Source organism: Peromyscus eremicus, chromosome 1, assembly GCF_949786415.1.
Source record: "Peromyscus eremicus chromosome 1, PerEre_H2_v1, whole genome shotgun sequence".
NCBI classification, from domain to species: domain Eukaryota; kingdom Metazoa; phylum Chordata; class Mammalia; order Rodentia; family Cricetidae; genus Peromyscus; species Peromyscus eremicus.
In genome coordinates, this window is record NC_081416.1 from 86,234,040 (window position 1) to 86,250,898 (window position 16,859).

At 42.3% G+C, this 16,859-nt stretch overlaps 1 protein-coding gene and 1 pseudogene across 1 annotated transcript in view; both read left to right on the top strand.

Moving 5' to 3' along the window:
• Positions 1–16,859, top strand: part of Sox6 (SRY-box transcription factor 6) — a 507,780-nt gene that overhangs the window by 40,174 nt on the left and 450,747 nt on the right. The window contains exon 3 of the mRNA XM_059259600.1: positions 11,870–12,052. The gene's annotated coding sequence lies outside the window, so the exon portion shown is untranslated. The remainder of the gene's footprint in view (positions 1–11,869; positions 12,053–16,859) is intronic.
• LOC131908428 (large ribosomal subunit protein eL42-like) lies at positions 3,156–3,519 on the top strand (annotated as a pseudogene).

The window sequence follows — 16,859 nt, forward strand, 5'->3', positions numbered from 1 at the left end:
ATAGTAGGTCACATAGAACCAGAAATCACCTGTCTTCATGTCACACTGAAGCCCAGAATACAGTAGATGACAGTCAGCCTGGAGACTGAGAAGGACAATGTCCTGGTTACAGTCCAAGGACTGTCCTCTGGGGGAGGCTCAGTGCTTAGTTCTATTGATATCTTCAACCAAGTGGATGAAGTCCACTGTGGCGGTTTGAAAGATGGCTTTGTGGGAGTAAGTGTGGCCTTGTTGGAGGAAATGTGTCACTGTGAAGGCAGGCTTTGAGGTCTCATATATGCTCAAGCCACACCCAGTATCTCAGACCACTTCCTGTTGCCTGTGAGTCAAGATGTAAGAACTCTCAGCTCCCTTTCTAGCACCACGTCTGCCTGCATGCTGCCTTGCTTCCTGCCATGATGATAATGGACTAAATTTCTGAACTGTAAGCAAACCACCATAATTAAATGTTTTCCTTTATAAGAGTTGTCATGGTCATGGCGTCTCTTCACAGCAATAGAACACTGACTAAGACACCCACCTATCACACCCTCACAGAAATTCTAAGAATAATATTGGACTAAATACCTGGACATTGTGATCCAGCAAAATTGACACAGATAGTTACCAAAGTAAGTGGCATACATTAACTAATATATTTGACTATTGGGGAAATAATGCTGATAGACAAATATGGAGGAAGTGATGATAGGTCAAGAGGGAGAAAGCAAATTTTACAAACAGAGTTTTCAACAGGAAAGCTAAAAAAAAAAAGGTATAAAAAGTAATATGTGCTTGTAGTATGATGATTGATTCTTCTATAAACAAAATTTATTTTGTATGATGATGGAAGAAATGGCTTGAATTAGATTAAAGTTATATTATTGTTTTTATTTTTAATTATTTGTATGTGAATGCAAGTGCCCCCGCAGGTCAGAGGTGTCAGATCCTGGAACTGACTTCACAGGGAGTTGTGAGCTGTCTGATATGTGTGTTGGGAATTGAACTGTGGTCCTCTATAAAGAGCAGTATGTGCTGTTAACTGCTGAATCATTTATTCAGCCTCAGGTTATTGCATTATTATACAGAGAAAATGGGTAGAAGATATGAGAGAGCTAAATATTCACCTGTCAAAACAAGAAGACCTTGGGTAGTGAATAAAGAAATCAGCACATGTGCAAAACCTTATGGTACATTTAAAAGTGTGGCATTTAAAAAATGTGGAGCTAAATATCAAAAGAAAGCCAGAGGATTTGGCTGTGATTGCTGGGGGTCACACACATGGGAAGAAGGAGGGTGTGGCAGGGACCTAGTATTGCATAAACTTTTTAGTGAAATGTTAGCTTTTATCTTCTGCAAGCATTGCTTTAAGAAAATCAATTAAGAATAAAAAATGAAATTCTTTATGAGTTGGCCTGGAAACACCCTTTTCATTGATTTTCCATAACGAAGTAAAAAAAAATATGTGTATTTCAAAGATGAGAAATCAGGACTAGGCAGAAAAGTAGTTAGACCAGATACATTTGGATTATGAACAAAAGAAATTTCAAGGTTCTTGATTCTGATTGAGTTTTGTGGAGTCTTCATGTACAGGAATTTTTAGGACACCTGCTATGAGAGGTGCTTTTGTTTTCTCAACAGTAAGTGAGGAAGTGGTACTTAGGGGGCTGGAGAGATACCCTGCACCTACATTGTTGCTAACTAACATCTATGACTCCATTTCCAAGGGGGTCCAACGCCCTCTTCTGGCCTCCACAGGCACTGCATATATGTGGTGTACAGACATACATTTGGGGAAAATAACCGTGCTCATAAAATAAAAACAGATCTTAAAAAAAAAAATGAGAAAAGCAATGGTACCCACGAAGTAGGGATGATGTAAATGGAGAGTTGTCAATATATGTACTCTAGGACATTGCAGTGGAAAAAATCCTGCAGCTGGATGATCTGTATAAGGTATTTTCAAAGCTTGTTGATTAGATTGTATGTTGGCATCTTGTCTAGTACAGCATCATTCTAGTATTTTAGCTTGTCTTTATGTACACCCGTATATGCTCAGCAAAGATGATGCTGTACTCCCACTTCTGGGTAGACTCTGCCTCTTGGGACAGTTAAATGACCATTTCTTTCCACATATCTGATGCAGCATCCAGTGAATCTATTGCAATGATTTTTGAGGGTTGTGTGTCCTGTACCAGTGAGATCCAGATACTATGATTCTTTTTCTTACTCTTCTTGGATCTTAGCAACCTTATCTCACAATCTAGATAGGGCCTGATTTTCTTAGTACTCCTGAATTTTTCATAAAATAATTTGCAGTAGCACTTGAGCACTCCTATGGAAATGCAGTAGACTATCAGCTACTGAATTTGTTACTGCTTGTGAAGTAGTGCAGATGTCTTCTATGTAAGGAATTACATCCAGATAAACCCATGACAAGTTGAAAACATAATTAGTTACAGACTGAAAGTATCACTTTCAGTTAAAAATGCATGTAATAACCTGACCTACCAGCCATTTGGGCTTAGTAATATGGCGTGCTGGTCTCTTATGTCCTTCATGTTCATATGGCTGACTGGAAGTTCATTGTGGCTGTCCAGCATCTCAGTAGAGGGTCTTAACAATCCCCAGAAGAAGATGAGTATTCAAGGCTATGTATCACTTTCTACCATTGCAAAGTTGAAGAATTTTAAGTCAGACCATCCTAAGTTGGAGAGAACCTGTAATTACAGACCAAAAGACATCTGCTCATTGCAAGATACCTCTTCTGTATGTTTATAAATATTAGTGATTTGGTAAAAAAATTTATATTTTGATGCTTTTCCAGATGTAGGGATAAAAATGAAAGCAGGATGCTAAAGTTCACATTTTGCGTGCTCAGATTTTTCAAAGAATAAAAGAACAGTTCTTCTAATAACTGTTAGAGAAGAATCTGTGCAATAGTAGGAAATAGATTAAACATAGGAACAAGTCAGTGTGACACAACCCAGTCTTAAAACCTCTTATCAGATTTGCCTGTGGGCACGTCTGTGAGGCATTTTCTTGATTGCTAATTGATGTGGGAGGGCCTAATCCATTGTGGGAGGGTCCATCATCGGACAGGTGGGCCTGAGCTGTATAAGAAAGGTACTGAATGTAAGAGAGAGCAGCTTTCTATACCAATACCATTCCTGCAAATGTTGAATATTCCTAAGACCTGCCAAATTTTCTGCAAGAAACGTGGCAAGCACCAGCCCTACCAAAGTGACAGATTAGAAGAAAGGCAAGAGTTCTTTGTCTGCCCAGGGAAAGTGGCCGGATGACAGGAAACAGAGTGGCTGTGGTGGGCAGACTAAGCCTATTTTCTGGTAAAAAAAAAAAAAAAACAAACCAACAACAATAACTAAAACTACAAAGAAGATTGTTTTGAGACTTGAGTGTGTTGAGCCTCACTGTGATTCTAAGAGAATGCTGGCTAGTAAGAGGTGTGAGCATTTTGAACTTAGAGGCTATAAGGAGAGAAAGGACCAAGTATCCAGTTCTAAGCTGATTTTGTTATGAAGACAATAAAATCATGTTCTTTTACTCAGAGAGACAGAGACAGACATGGAAGAGACACACAGAGAGAGACTATATATATATATATATATATATATATATATATATATATATAGAGAGAGAGAGAGAGAGAGAGAGAGAGAATGCACCAGCCTTCTTGGTTTGTGCTTCAATTCCTGCCCTGACTACCTCATTGAGTGATTGTGACCTGGAAATATAATCTAGATAAACCCTTTCCTTCCTAAGTTGCTTTTGGTCGTGGTGTTTTTCACAGCAACAGAAAGCTAACTAGAGCAGTCTGGTACCTAAAAAAGGTTTTCATCGCTGATGTTAACAGTGTGTTTCACTTCCTGTCGTTCTGGAAGCTCTTCTGACTAAAAAAAAAAAAAAAAATCCATATACATAATTCACCCTCACAAGAAAACACCAGTGCTATTTGAGAGGCTGAGGCAGGATGACTGAAAGTTCAAGGCAAGCCTGGACTGGGTTACATACTGAGTTCCATCCAGGATATCCTGAGATACAGTAAGGCCCTGGAGAGAGAGAGAAGGGCTGGGATAAAAGCAAATATCTTACTGACTTTGCAACTGTTTCTTAAACATTAGCGGGTAAATGTTATCCTAAAGAGCTATTTGAAAATGAGAATGAGAGTAAAAACTTTGGAATTCCATCTGTAAAATTTAGATTTTCATTAATTTGACTTTTTACAAACTAAGGCAGTTTTATAAACTTTTCCCTGTTGTATATTAAACATTATATGAAGATAGGGTCATAGAGAGACTGTTGGAGATTTTAGTGATCTTTTAGCTAACAAAATAATACCAAGGACTAAAATATTGTTGGCTAAAAGAGTTTCCTTTTTCCTTATGATTCAGTATCATGGTCTTAATACACATTGCAATGTTCATGTAATGTTAAACTTACATTTCAAAACTCCCTTTTTAATTGAATGAAGCCAAGTATGTGAATGTACTTTATATGTTACCATAATTTGAGGATGAATTGAAAGTTCATGGTGAAATATATTTAATTTCAGCAATAGTATTCACAAGAATAAATGCCTACTGGTTAGTGATATTTATTAAGCTGTAGGGACAAAAATTACCTGTCATATTTTTCCATATAAATAAAAATTTAATTTTAACATAAATATTTTAGCGTATTCAAAAATTTTCCTAATTAGGTATTTATGCTCAGTTTATTTCATCCAGGTAATGTTACAAGTTGTGTTTCTTGCTTTATTTTTCTCCTCACTGTGCTTCAAAAATATCTTTTCCATTTTGACAAATATAAAAAGCATCAGAAGTGGCCGGGCAATGGTGGTACAGCCTTTAACCCCAGCACTTGGGAGAGAGAGGCAAGTGGATCTCTGCAAGTTGGAGGTCAGTCTGGTCTACAGAGTGAGTTCTAGAACAGTCAGAGCTACACAGAGAGACCCTGTCTTGAAAAACCAAACCAAACCAAACTAAACCCAAACCCACTACCAACAAAAAGCTAAAACAAAAACAAAAACAAAAAAATAACCCCCACAAAACCCCAAAATGAATATTAAAAAATTAAACATTAAAATCAGCTAGCACATACTTGGTTCAATAGATAATAATATCAAAACCATCTAGACACTGAACATCAGCAATTTTTGAGGTTTATTTCTGGTAATAAAGGCCTGTGGTTATCACATATAACTTTTAAAAATTATTCACTTGAAACTTTCCCATGTAATAGCCTGTTACTCTTTTCAAGGTCACATGGTTTTCAGCTTCCTTGTATTTTCTTACAATAGTGCTGCGGTGGTTAATGGGGTCCCTCAGTTCTGTATGCATTGAACACCTGGCTTACTAAGATGGACACTTAGATAACAGTGAGTAGAACTTGGTGAGACAGATTGTGTAATGCGCAGATCGTGTGCTGCAGCTAAAGTGCTATGGAGCCCTTGCCATTATGAATGTGCATTATGACTACATTGTACGAAGTCCTGGTATGCAAATGTGTGGCATTCAGAGAAGTGAAATAATTCTGTGTTATTATTATCTTTGTAAATTACATCTGAAGAGTTTTTGAGGACTTTACGATGGCAGTTTCTATAGTCACAGTCACACAGTGTGTGCAGCACAAAGTGTTTTCTTTCTCTATTAACAATAAGTGAGCCAATGAAAATGCTTTTTAAATACACACCCGGCAAGCAGTTATCTGGCTTGTCATTCCTACTATCCACAAACCATCCTTTATCATCTTTTAAGACAGCATAGGAAACAGCTTTGTAAACATCTGCTTTTCATTGTTAATTGTCAGGAAAACTGGCATTTAAAAGCTTTGAAATCCTCTTAATCTTATCAAGAAGAATATGTTATATACGTTTATCTTTTCCCATTCAGATTGTTTTTCAGACTTTAAAAAACGTACTATCCTTCATTCACTTTTCAAAAATTACTTTTAGAAGTACAATATTTTTATTGATAGTTTTATGAAATTTCTTTCTGTAATTAATTGAAATTATTACTAACAAAGACTAAATTACATACAAAATATGCAAGATAAATAAGAGTTTAAATATATAATGTGTATATTCAAATTTTTCATGGGTATATTACATATTGAAATGTTCAATGATAGAAAATATAAGGAAAAGGTATTTGGTAGCCCAAAAGACAGATTAATTTAGGACTTCAAATCTTCTGCTATAACTATTCTTTAGGAAATATGCTTTATTTTCATAGGCTTTTTCTGTTCCAATAATTGAGCCATTAATGTCAACAGAGTATCCCTGGCAGTGATATACTGTGAAGGTTTTTGCAGTAATGCAGTGACATTTCCTTCTAAATCAGAGGGACTGTTGAAATAATCACTAAAAATATTAAAATTCTGGTCTAGTTGTTCTGAATTTATAATGTGAAAGAAACTGCACCCATCTCTCAAGAACATAAAGAGCATCCATAATTTAATAATTAAGTAACACATAATAACCAATAATTTTTGTTACCTATAAATAGGCCCATGTAACAAGAGTAAGGAATACTAAGAGAAGTAGCTGATTATTAATAAAAACTTTTTTCAGAATGTACTCATTTAGAAGCATTTTATAACCTTTATTAAATTTTCATCTTACTATGCAATTAGAAAGTATTGTTTTTTTTTTAAAACTTGTACTTTGCCATTTTCTAAGTCGGTAGAAGTTGGACCCTTACTGAATTTCTTTTGCTTTTCAAACTTGTATTGGAGTGATGTAGAACTAGACCTTATCACTGCATAGAAAATTAATTTAAGTGACATATTGTTGCAGTTTCTATGACAACCATATCATGATACTCATGTCCTTAAAAATTTATAAACTATAATCTGAAGTATGCTAATTCTTGTGAGTGTAGTCAGCACTTATTTGCTTAATATTCATTTTAGTACTGAGCTTCATCAACTTTGAAAGTCTGATGGTAACATGCTACATACAATTAAAAGAGGTTTTTGTATGAACTCTTGAGTTTGAACGTTTTCCGCAGAGCCTACAATTCCTGAACTTTTAAGCATGCACAAGAGAAGCTTTCCATTTCCTTTTTTCTTGAAGAGATAAAAATGAGTATGGGGTGAACACATGCTGCAGACTTTCAACATGGCTGTTTCCCTCTCCACCCCTATTGGAAAGACAATATACTCAAACCCAATATAACAAATTCTAATAAAAACTAGAAAGTCAATAACATCCAATGAGCTGCTTAAATAATAGTGAATATTCAGATCCTTGGGAACATTGGCTTATTCCTTCAACCTGTATTGTTTCAGTTCAAGAAGCCAACATCTCTGTCATATATGTATGATTATGATATGTGATAAAGATATGTATCAGGTTAAAGACTTTTGCCTGGCAATTATATTAAACATTTTGATTTGAAATACAGTTTGAATTTTTTAGAACTGATTTTATAATAAACTATGCTTTTAGAATTGCATATAACCATAAACTCTCTTGTTAAGATGCTTTTAGATATATTACTTGATAAATTAGAAATATATAATTTAAGAATTTGTATTTTAGAAATGTATATAATTTGTTGGTTGATAAAAATAACTGGGTAATTTAATTTAAATAGTATATACTGAATAAGATAAGATAACATCATGTGGAATTATCAAACATCAAACATAATACTTTGCTGGCATATTTTATAAAAATAATTTTTTATTAATGTTTATTGAATTATAAAAATACAAAAAATAAGTTCTTGGTTAACATGCTTTTAATTATTTCCTTTTCACATATTAGGCACTTAATGAAATAACACATATGCAACAGAAATCCTGTATTTAGACATTTTAAAAAGTGATCTATGGTTTGAGAAGAAAGATTGTTAAGGACCAAATTTTAAAATTATGGGATACCAAATTCAGTCTTAAAAATACAATGCATAAATCATCAAATTTCTGAGGCAAATACTCAGACTTCTTCAGAAGGGTAATGTCAGTAAGCAACTCTCCTGGTACCTACTGGGGAGTGGGCCCTTGTCTGTCTTTTATGAGGCATTACAATCGGCGTCATGTTGATTTGTTCAGTGTTTCTGATGTGGCTCGAGTGTATACTAAATGGAATGATAGTCATGTTAGTAAATAGCAAACTTCAGTCCTTGGAAGAAGCGAGTGTCTCTTTAGTCAGTTAGCAGCACCTATGAGGTAGTGTGAATGCTTTTCACTTGATGGTGAAAAGATAACACAGTATCACAGTTATTGTGAGGGGTACTTGGAATTTTAGTGAGGAAAGTTTAGTTCTGTGGTTGAAATATAACCTTTCATTGTATCTCTCTCTCTCTCTCTCTCTCTCTCTCTCTCTCTCTCTCTCTCTCTCTCTCTGTGAGATACATGTGCTAATTACCCAGATCATTTTTATTTTTGTTAAAAAAATCCCACAATTCCATGTAGAATGTCAGAGAAACATTTGGATGTGTGATTAGCCTTTCTCTTTTCATGTGGCCATTTCAGCAGCATTAGCTTCAGTAGCCTTCAGTGATAAATCAGCTGTTGTCCTGATGCCTTCTTTCACGGAGCATTTCAAAAAGGTTAGCTTGATATTTTTTAAAGTATAGCTGATGTATATGGGTTTTGGAGTGCTAGTAGAGGAGGGCTACAATGGTTCCCTACCATACCTTTACTTATGATAGTTTAATTTCATTACATTTTCCATTAATATTCTATTTACAATAAATTGAAGTGTGTCCACTGAATAATGTCAACTTATACTGCAAGGGTTTTGTTTAAAAGTCATGGAATTGGTCTCTGACTGCCCATTCAACGTGTGCCCCGGTTTCTTTAACTGATGTTTCTACCTAAGCTTGCTTTCTGCCAGTTATGTTGGCCCCAGTGTATACCCCTTCCATTTAAGAGAAAATGAATGGCCAGAATTATGTATAGCAAAGGCAAGCTTCCTTTGAGGTAAGGCTCTGGGGCATTGTACAAGTCTAATGTTCTTCCATGAAGTTGGCCCACCCCACCGTGACTGAGAAATGAGATGATTTGAGGGCTATTACATACTTACAGTTTTCATAGTGGATTAGAATAACATTACTTAGCACAGGTGTTTCTATAATTGGGATTCCCCGGGAAAATTCAGTACTGTATTCAATAACACTCAGCTTTCCACATGAGTGAAGGCACTGTTGATTTGCTGGGCTGTGGCATGAATCAGAAGAGAAGGGTCTGGCTTAGAGGCCTGTTGCTTCTCCTTTCAGAGAAAACATTTCCTGTTGGCCATTAGGATCAGATTGCTGTGGACCTATTTACAAATTTTATTTCATTATTTATTTATTGTTGGCCAAATACTGGCAGGCCCCAGTTGGTGTCAGCCAGCTCTGGTTTAAGCTTTCATATAACTCAAAATAGTTCCCAAGTGTCCTTTTTCTTAAACAATTCTTCTTTTGTAAAACATCATATTTAAATAACATTTATGTACCCAAGTAGCAGTGAAAAATCTCAGGAGTGCCCTAGGGGCACTTCTCTGAGGAGGCCCTCTGGGATGGCCTTGTAAGATGCCTTCAAGCCTTGAAGGCAGTTTTCCAGGAACAACAAAGAACAACCGCAGTAGGTTGTTGCAGGAGTCAGCAAGAGGGCTCTTTAAAGCTTAGTATCCAGATAGCAAAAATATCTGCAGAACAGCGAGTGAAAACGGGCTTCAGAAGATGGAAGGATAGGAGATGGAAAGCAGGTGATACAATTAATAACACATTACTTAGTTTTACCAAACCCATTCTTAACACACCTGGAAGCACCGATTTCTTGGAAATTGGGCCACCCTAGACCCAGCTTTTGCAGCAGATAGCTGTGCTGTCTGAATGTTTTTCTTCTGTCCTCAGTTCTCACCTACAGACCTCTGCTTATGACTTTGGGGAATGTTTGCATCTCTAAGACCTTTGTCTCCCTTCCTGGAGATGGGAAGCAAAGCAACCTAAGACTGCGGTCCTTGAGCCAGGTCCTTGCAGAAGAGCGTGGGGTCCATCGCCCTAAGGGAGCCGAGACTGCATCTCAAGCTAGCCTGGGTAGTTAGTGCCAAAAGTTCCCAAACCGCAGTCCCTGCCTCGGATCTGTTCTCTAATGCCAATTTTGTATTCTGCTGAGAGAATGCACCGTGCACTGGCATTAGCTATTTTGCAGGTGTTGCCCTGCCATCTCTTGGCCCGGGTTTTCCAAGGCAGTACTGTCTCCGGGGCTCCTCTGCTCCAGGGGGTCCTTCTTGGGCTTTTCTTTTAAACTGTCCCCGGAAGTTGCCCTAGCTGCTAGCGACATCTGCACGGTGGGTCCTCGAGGCTCTGAGCCCAGCGCACTCTTGCGCTCCCACCTCAAGGTGGCGACCGAGGCACATAAACAAAGCCTGGCTGCACTGGCGGTTGGCACTCAGGGGCTCATCCACGAATTTCAGTTTCCCAGCTGCTCCCTAGAGGGCCGAATTGACTGTTTAAGGGACTCTTGAAGATGGGTCGTTGGGCCGAAATGTCAGCCGTGCGTGCGTGCGTGCGTGAGTGTGTGTGTGTGTGTGTGTGTGTGTGTGTGTGTCTTGTGTGCACATGTGTGCCCGAAGCAGGCAGAAGCGCTTCTGGGATGGAAACTCTAGCTCCAACCCGTTTGGGACGCTTGAGCCTTCCTAGCATCACCTGGGTCCTCAAGGCCCTCAGGCTCTGCGACCCAGGAGACTGGGGCTCCCGTCCACTGTGCCTGTGTCCTGGATCAGTGAGCAACTGGCAGGACAGAGGGTTTGGTCGCTGTCGCATACAGCAGATTTGCAGATCTCTGTTCAGTGACAACCACAATTTATGAGTGGGTCCGGAAAATACAGCTCTTCACAGCGCTGGAGTCCTTCTCCAGGATGCACGCAGGCCGACCCGAGGGGTAGGAGTAGTTGTGGGTGGGGAAGAGAGACACAGACAGTGAAAAGAATAAGCATGCGACAGTCATACAGTCTTACCTCTGGGACGAAGGACACGGTTCCTAGAACTGCGATCTGTATGGCCAGTGTGTAGTCCAGCTGTTTCTTCCGTAGGCGCTTCCCGCCTAACACCGCCTTCTGACTAACTTGGACAGGGCTTGAGCTGCCCCCTCCTACTTTCCTCCCCTTCTTTTTCTTTCCAGACATCGCTTTAACTCAACCTAGGGCATATCCAGAAGTCAGTTCCGTATAGAGCTTCCATTCAGTCGTGGCGGGGGGGAAATCCGGTTTACAGTTTCTCGTGGGCAGATGGAAGAAATAGATGGTTACAGGACTTTGGAGGGGTGCGTAGGAATGGCACGGGGTGTTGGTGGCAGCGAAAGACGGTTTCTTTTGGGTCTTCGCACTGCCGCAGGTAAGGCTCTCAGATTGCAGCTGCCCTGGTGCAGAGTCGCAGTGGTGGCTAGCGGAGGACGCTCCACTATTGAAAGGAGAGCGGAGGAGGGTGGAGTGGGAGAAACCGGCTCTGGACAGGCTCCCCGGCACGCATTGTCTTGGTTGGTGTCAGTGCCGGGTGTGCAGCTGATGTCTTTGGGAGCGTTTGAACAAGGTAGACTCTCCGGTACCCTCCCCCACCTTCTAGAACGTGTTTCAAAAGACGCGAATAGCTCTGAAATAAGTTAAAAAAATCTTTGTCTGACTTTCCGTTCGAGATGTAAAAAATGATTAAATAAATAAAACTTTATTTGACTGTGGAGTTAATCCAGAGACTCAGCAACATCGCTGGTCTTTGGCCTTATTCTAATTCTGTGATAGTAATTACCCTTCGTTTCTTTAAGTGCGATAGATTTATTGCCTTAGAGACTATGCACAGTTTGATTGAATTATTCATTTTTTTCTTTGGTGTAGACTGCATCTGGGGACTCTGATGTGACGTGTAGATTTTTTTTTCAGGAACAAAGGGAATGTGGAAATGAAAGAGAGAGGGAGAGAGAGGCTGGCAGATGTAATGAGACGCGGTGAAGGTGTACGCAGACGGGCACTCCCACGCCTCCTCCCTTCGGCTCTCACTGCAGCCCTGGGTAACTCGCAGGCTAACACAAACAGCTTTTCTCCCGCAGCCTGCCCTCTGTCACTGTAAGTACATCACCCTTCTCTTATCAGCATGCAGATTCCAGCCACGCACTCCCTCGCCTTGGCTTTGCACCTTTGACAGCCAAAGCACACTGGGAAATTAACTTTCCTGAGCTAGGAAAGGCATGTCTATAAAAGTTACTTTTTATTTATCTTTATTTTTCTTTGAAAACAGAAGTTCATGCATTTTTACCACTTTCCCTACCTTCTTTGTGACGGTGCTCTGCTGCTACTGTAACTATGGCTGTGTTTTTCTCAACTGGATGACTCGCAGGTTCAAATGAAATGTAATGTTACCCTCCATCGTTTAAAGTCCGGGCAGTGCCTTGTCCTTCTGCAAAATGACATCTTAAAGGATGAAGAATATTATTCACAGTTGCTTTTGTTGTTGAAACAGGAGTTCCGATCTCTTTGAGGTACTGTCCCAAGGGCACTGTTATTTGGGAGTTGATGTTATCTGCTTCTCCCAAACTTAAATGAAGTGCCACGGGCTGCTGGAGCATTGGGGTGTTTGTTATCCCGGTTTAAGGAAACCAGTGGCGAAAAGTTTTCTCCACGCTGTAATTAAAGTTTTTCAACTTCTTCCCTCTTGCCTTTTACACTCGTTCACGTATTCTTCGTTTTGTTAAAAGTTCTCCTTGGTGTTTTGGAGTGAGTGACATATTTGTCCTGTTTACACAGTAGCTATGAAGCCTTTCCTTCCAGAAGTTGGCCACCTTAAGATGAAGTCATGTAGGTGAATGATCCTCCGGCTGGTGTAAGGGAGCCTTTCAAAGGGGGAATTCGAGGTTTTAACGGCTGTTATGGTTTTTTGCGTGGGTGTTTTAAATATTAACTTCTGAAGCAGGATTAATTGCGTTGCCCTTCCCAAGTTCAGGGGGAACCTCTCTCTCCAGGAACCGTGCGCGCCTTGTCTCTGCCAGTTCGTGCCTCTTCTCTTGGAGGTGCGAGGCCAAACTTAGCAAAGCCGAGTTGCTTTTGGTTGGTCGAGGTGCACAGGGACACAAACACAGCGGGCGCCCAGGCTGCAACCCCAGCAGGCAGGTAAGTCAGCCTCACCCGCTGGCCCCTTTTTCCCTCCCTCAGTTCCCGCATTTCACCGCCTGGGTTCGTGTCGAGCTGGCTCCGGCCCCCAGGGGAAGTGAGCTAGTGTGTTCCAGGATCTGAATGCGATGTCGGGTGCCCTTCATAGACTTCTTGGAATCCGCAGGCGGTGCGGACCAGGTGGAAAGCCCACCACATCAGCGGATGCCTGGCTCTCTGCCTCACTCACTTGCGTAGTACAGCTGGTACCCCAGGCTTTGGAGGAAGCAAGCACACACCCCTACTTCCCCCGGGCCACATGTCACTCAGTGCAGTCTGGATTGTGACACTCAGACCCCAAAGTTTAGTTTCCTTCTTTTGGGGCCCAATATTGTCACCTGCTCCAGTTGCCTATCCCTCAGCCATCTGCTTTGGTACTAGTTTATGAACTGAAATCTGAAGAGGACCCCTGAGCGCTTTTTCAGAAGGCACTAGGGTCTTGAATCACAGAAATCTTGGTAACATTTCCTTTTTCTTCTTGCCTCCCGCCAACCTAGCGGCCTGCTTTCTAGTCGGCTGGGTCTGTCTCCCAGAGTGCCGAGTACTCTGTGTTTTAAAAAGACCAGTGCGCTGGTGTTGAGAAAGTCCAACCTGTCTCAGCGTTTTGGAGGAACCCAGTGGCTCCCCTGTTTGCTTAGGCGAAGGCTCATCTGTTTGGTGGCTCTTCCCTGCGAACTGGTCTTTGAGATCTAACTTGGTGCTTCTTTTCTTTGTAGGCTTTTAGGGCAGGTCATTTAGTTTGACCCGTAGGATTTGGAGAGGGTCTCTGCACCCCCTCCCCCAGCCCTCGCCCCAGCTGAAGAGTTCCAGGCTCAGGAATTCAGAGGTATGCCAGGTGGAACCTAGCTCAGACACAAATGGGAGGGCGGGTTTGGCCTTTCCTCTTGTGTGTCAGGTCTAAGATGGTCCAGCGTTTTGGGGAACCCGGTCAAATAAGAATCTGGCCTGCTAGGCACTGGAGATTACTCCTCATGGATCTCCAGTTCCAGTGCTTGGAGGCAGTGTGAGCAATGGAAATCTCCAAATTTCTTGCCTAGGACTATTTTCCTCCCAACCCACCTTCAAGTCATTTTAACATATAGTCCTAAACTCCAAACCCTCAAACATTGTGTTTCCCATAGAGTAGGTGTGATCTGTACCTTTATCCCATCCTTTCTCTCTTGTCTGGAGTTCATATGGAAGCTAACTAACATCAAGTGTACAGTAAGGAGCCGGTTCCTCCCGTTGCCTGGTTAACAAAGATGAGGCTCTTCCCTTTCTCCTTGCTCCTGTCTGTGGGAGGTCTTCCCTAGGTTGGTTATCGTTCCTGTTCCTTCTCTGCCTTATTTCAGCATCTTTCTTTAGGAGGCACCTCAAAGGAGCCCTCTTTTGTCAGTTTCTACAAAGTAGAAGCCTTTCAAGTCTCTGCAGGTATGTTGGTTAGCCAGAGCCTCTCTCCTAGCTTTTATTCCTCATGTAGGTCTCCACTGACCTCAGGTTTTTTTCTGGGCCTGGTTTGAGGCAAGCCAACCTCACTTTTTACACACTGCCTCTTGTCAGCTCCACAATAAGGTCACAGATAGTTTTCTCACTTACCTCTTTTTCTTTTTCCGTCTCAACTATGGTATGGCACCAACAATGTTCCCTCCTTTTCTGGACCCCCAGCTGTCTCTAACTTGAGATAAAGTTCTACTCATTTAGGCCATTCTGTATCCTTCACACCATTACCCTGCCCTACACATGGCTCAAAGGGGATCTTGAACATGTGCAGGGCTTTTATTGGGGAGAGGTGCCTTTTATTAGAGAATTGTCTATATCTGACTATGCAATTTTATATGCTATTCTGGTTGACTTGAAATGCTCCATCTTCTCCAAGCTCCAGCTCAGTCACCTGAGATTCCAAGTCTGTCTTTGCAAGGTTCAGATAATGAACATGTATCACCCACTCAGTTCCATGAAATAAGGCTCATCCATAGGATAGATGTTTGGCCATTTTATTTATTGTTATACAGGTATAAAGCTGTCTGTGGTGTTTGTACATATCTTTTTATAGAAAATTTATTCCGTGAACTCCATCAATCATATGGCCTCTAGGACAAGGCTACCCACAACTTTAGGGATTTGTGTGCCAATTTCTTTTTCTTTCAAATTCTCTTTTATTCTTTAATTTTTCTTCTCATTTACCGAGGTTCTACTAATTGAAGGTTTCCTGAATCTTTTTCTCTCCATTCTGCTGACTACTTCTCTCTCATCTCTAGAATTTACCCCCAAAGTCACTTTTCTCCTCCCTGGCCCACTTCAACCATGTTCTCCTCCTGTGTTTCTCCCACTTCTCACTGTTACCCGTCTAGTTCAGTCTCACGGTATTTTTAAACCTCCAGTCGTTTAACTTTTCCGAAACTCAAGTGGTCTTCCTTGCTTTCCTCCAGTTTGACTTCCTCACTTCTCCCTTGCTCCGCTTTTTCTCCAGAGTTGCCTACCTTTCTCCGGCTTCACTTGACCTTTTTCTTGGTTCCTTCACTAGCAGCCCCAGCATTGCCCTCTGGGTCCTTTCTTTTCAGACTGCCTCTCCTCTATCTAGTTCTTGTCCCTTGTCCCCTCTTGCCCGGAATCGCCCTCTGCTTTCCCCTTGCAGTGGGTGCTCCACTCTGCGTCCCTCGGCGCGTCCAATTCCAGTCTCTGCTCGCGCCGTCTCTCTGCCCTCCTCTCAGGGAGGCTTGCTCTTGCCTCTGCCTCCTGCTCTCCCCTCCTTCTTCTTCCCCAGCCCTTCCCCCTCCCTCCCAGCCGCCCCGCCTGGCTTGCTGCCTCCTTCGCCTCTTGTCTCATCTTGCCTGTGTTGTCTGGGAGGGGAGCCCTGCCTCCTCTCCCTCGCTCAGATCAATGCCCTGGCCACTCACTTTCTGATGTTGCACGACGGGAAATGCTTTGAATACTTACGACATGGCCGCTCACACTGATTGCCAAGATTGACAGCACTAACCATCGCCTTCACTTGTTTCAAGGGGGGAAGCCCCCTGTCACCCGGCTCCGCGTGCACCTCCTGGCACCCCGGCAGCAAACTTGTGCGCTCAGCGCTCCCCCCTAGGCCGGGGCAGGACACCCCCGCAGACTTGAGTTAACGGGCGGCGGGCCGGGGCAGCAGCGCTGGGGACCTGCTCCCTTGCTCCCCAGGCTCAGCTAATTGACCTAGCACCGACTCCCCTTTCTTTAATTTTTAAAATTTGTATCTTTCCCTTTTTCTTTAATGCCTTTTACTCCCGCGGCGCAGCGCACAAGGAGCCCTCCCGTGAGGTACCATCCTGGAGCCCGCCCAGGTAACCGGGACGGAGCGAGCGACTTAAGAGAGCGAGGGAGGCAGTGTGAGAGAGCAGCAGTGAGAGCTACCTGTTGGGGCGCCGGAGGGGGCAGGGGACCGGAGCCCCCAGCGCCCCCCACTCCTGCCTTTCCCGGCACCTCTGGGGTTAGTTTCTCCGAGTGGGGACGGCGGCTGGGGTGGGACAGTGGAGGGACGCGAGGCAGGCGAGCGGAGCCCTTGGCAGAGCCTTGGCTTGCCGGGAGGGGACTAGGAGGAGGGCGCTCGCGGGAGGGCGGGCGGGCTGGCGAGCCGAGGTAGAGAAAGGGGCCCGGCGCTGCTCGCTTGCGGTGGACACGCCGATCCTTAGGATGCCTGCCTCTCTCGGAGACTTGTGTCCTACTCCAGAGTCGGTGACAGATCTGCGAGGCGGGTTTCTGGTTTTCTTGCCCCCCT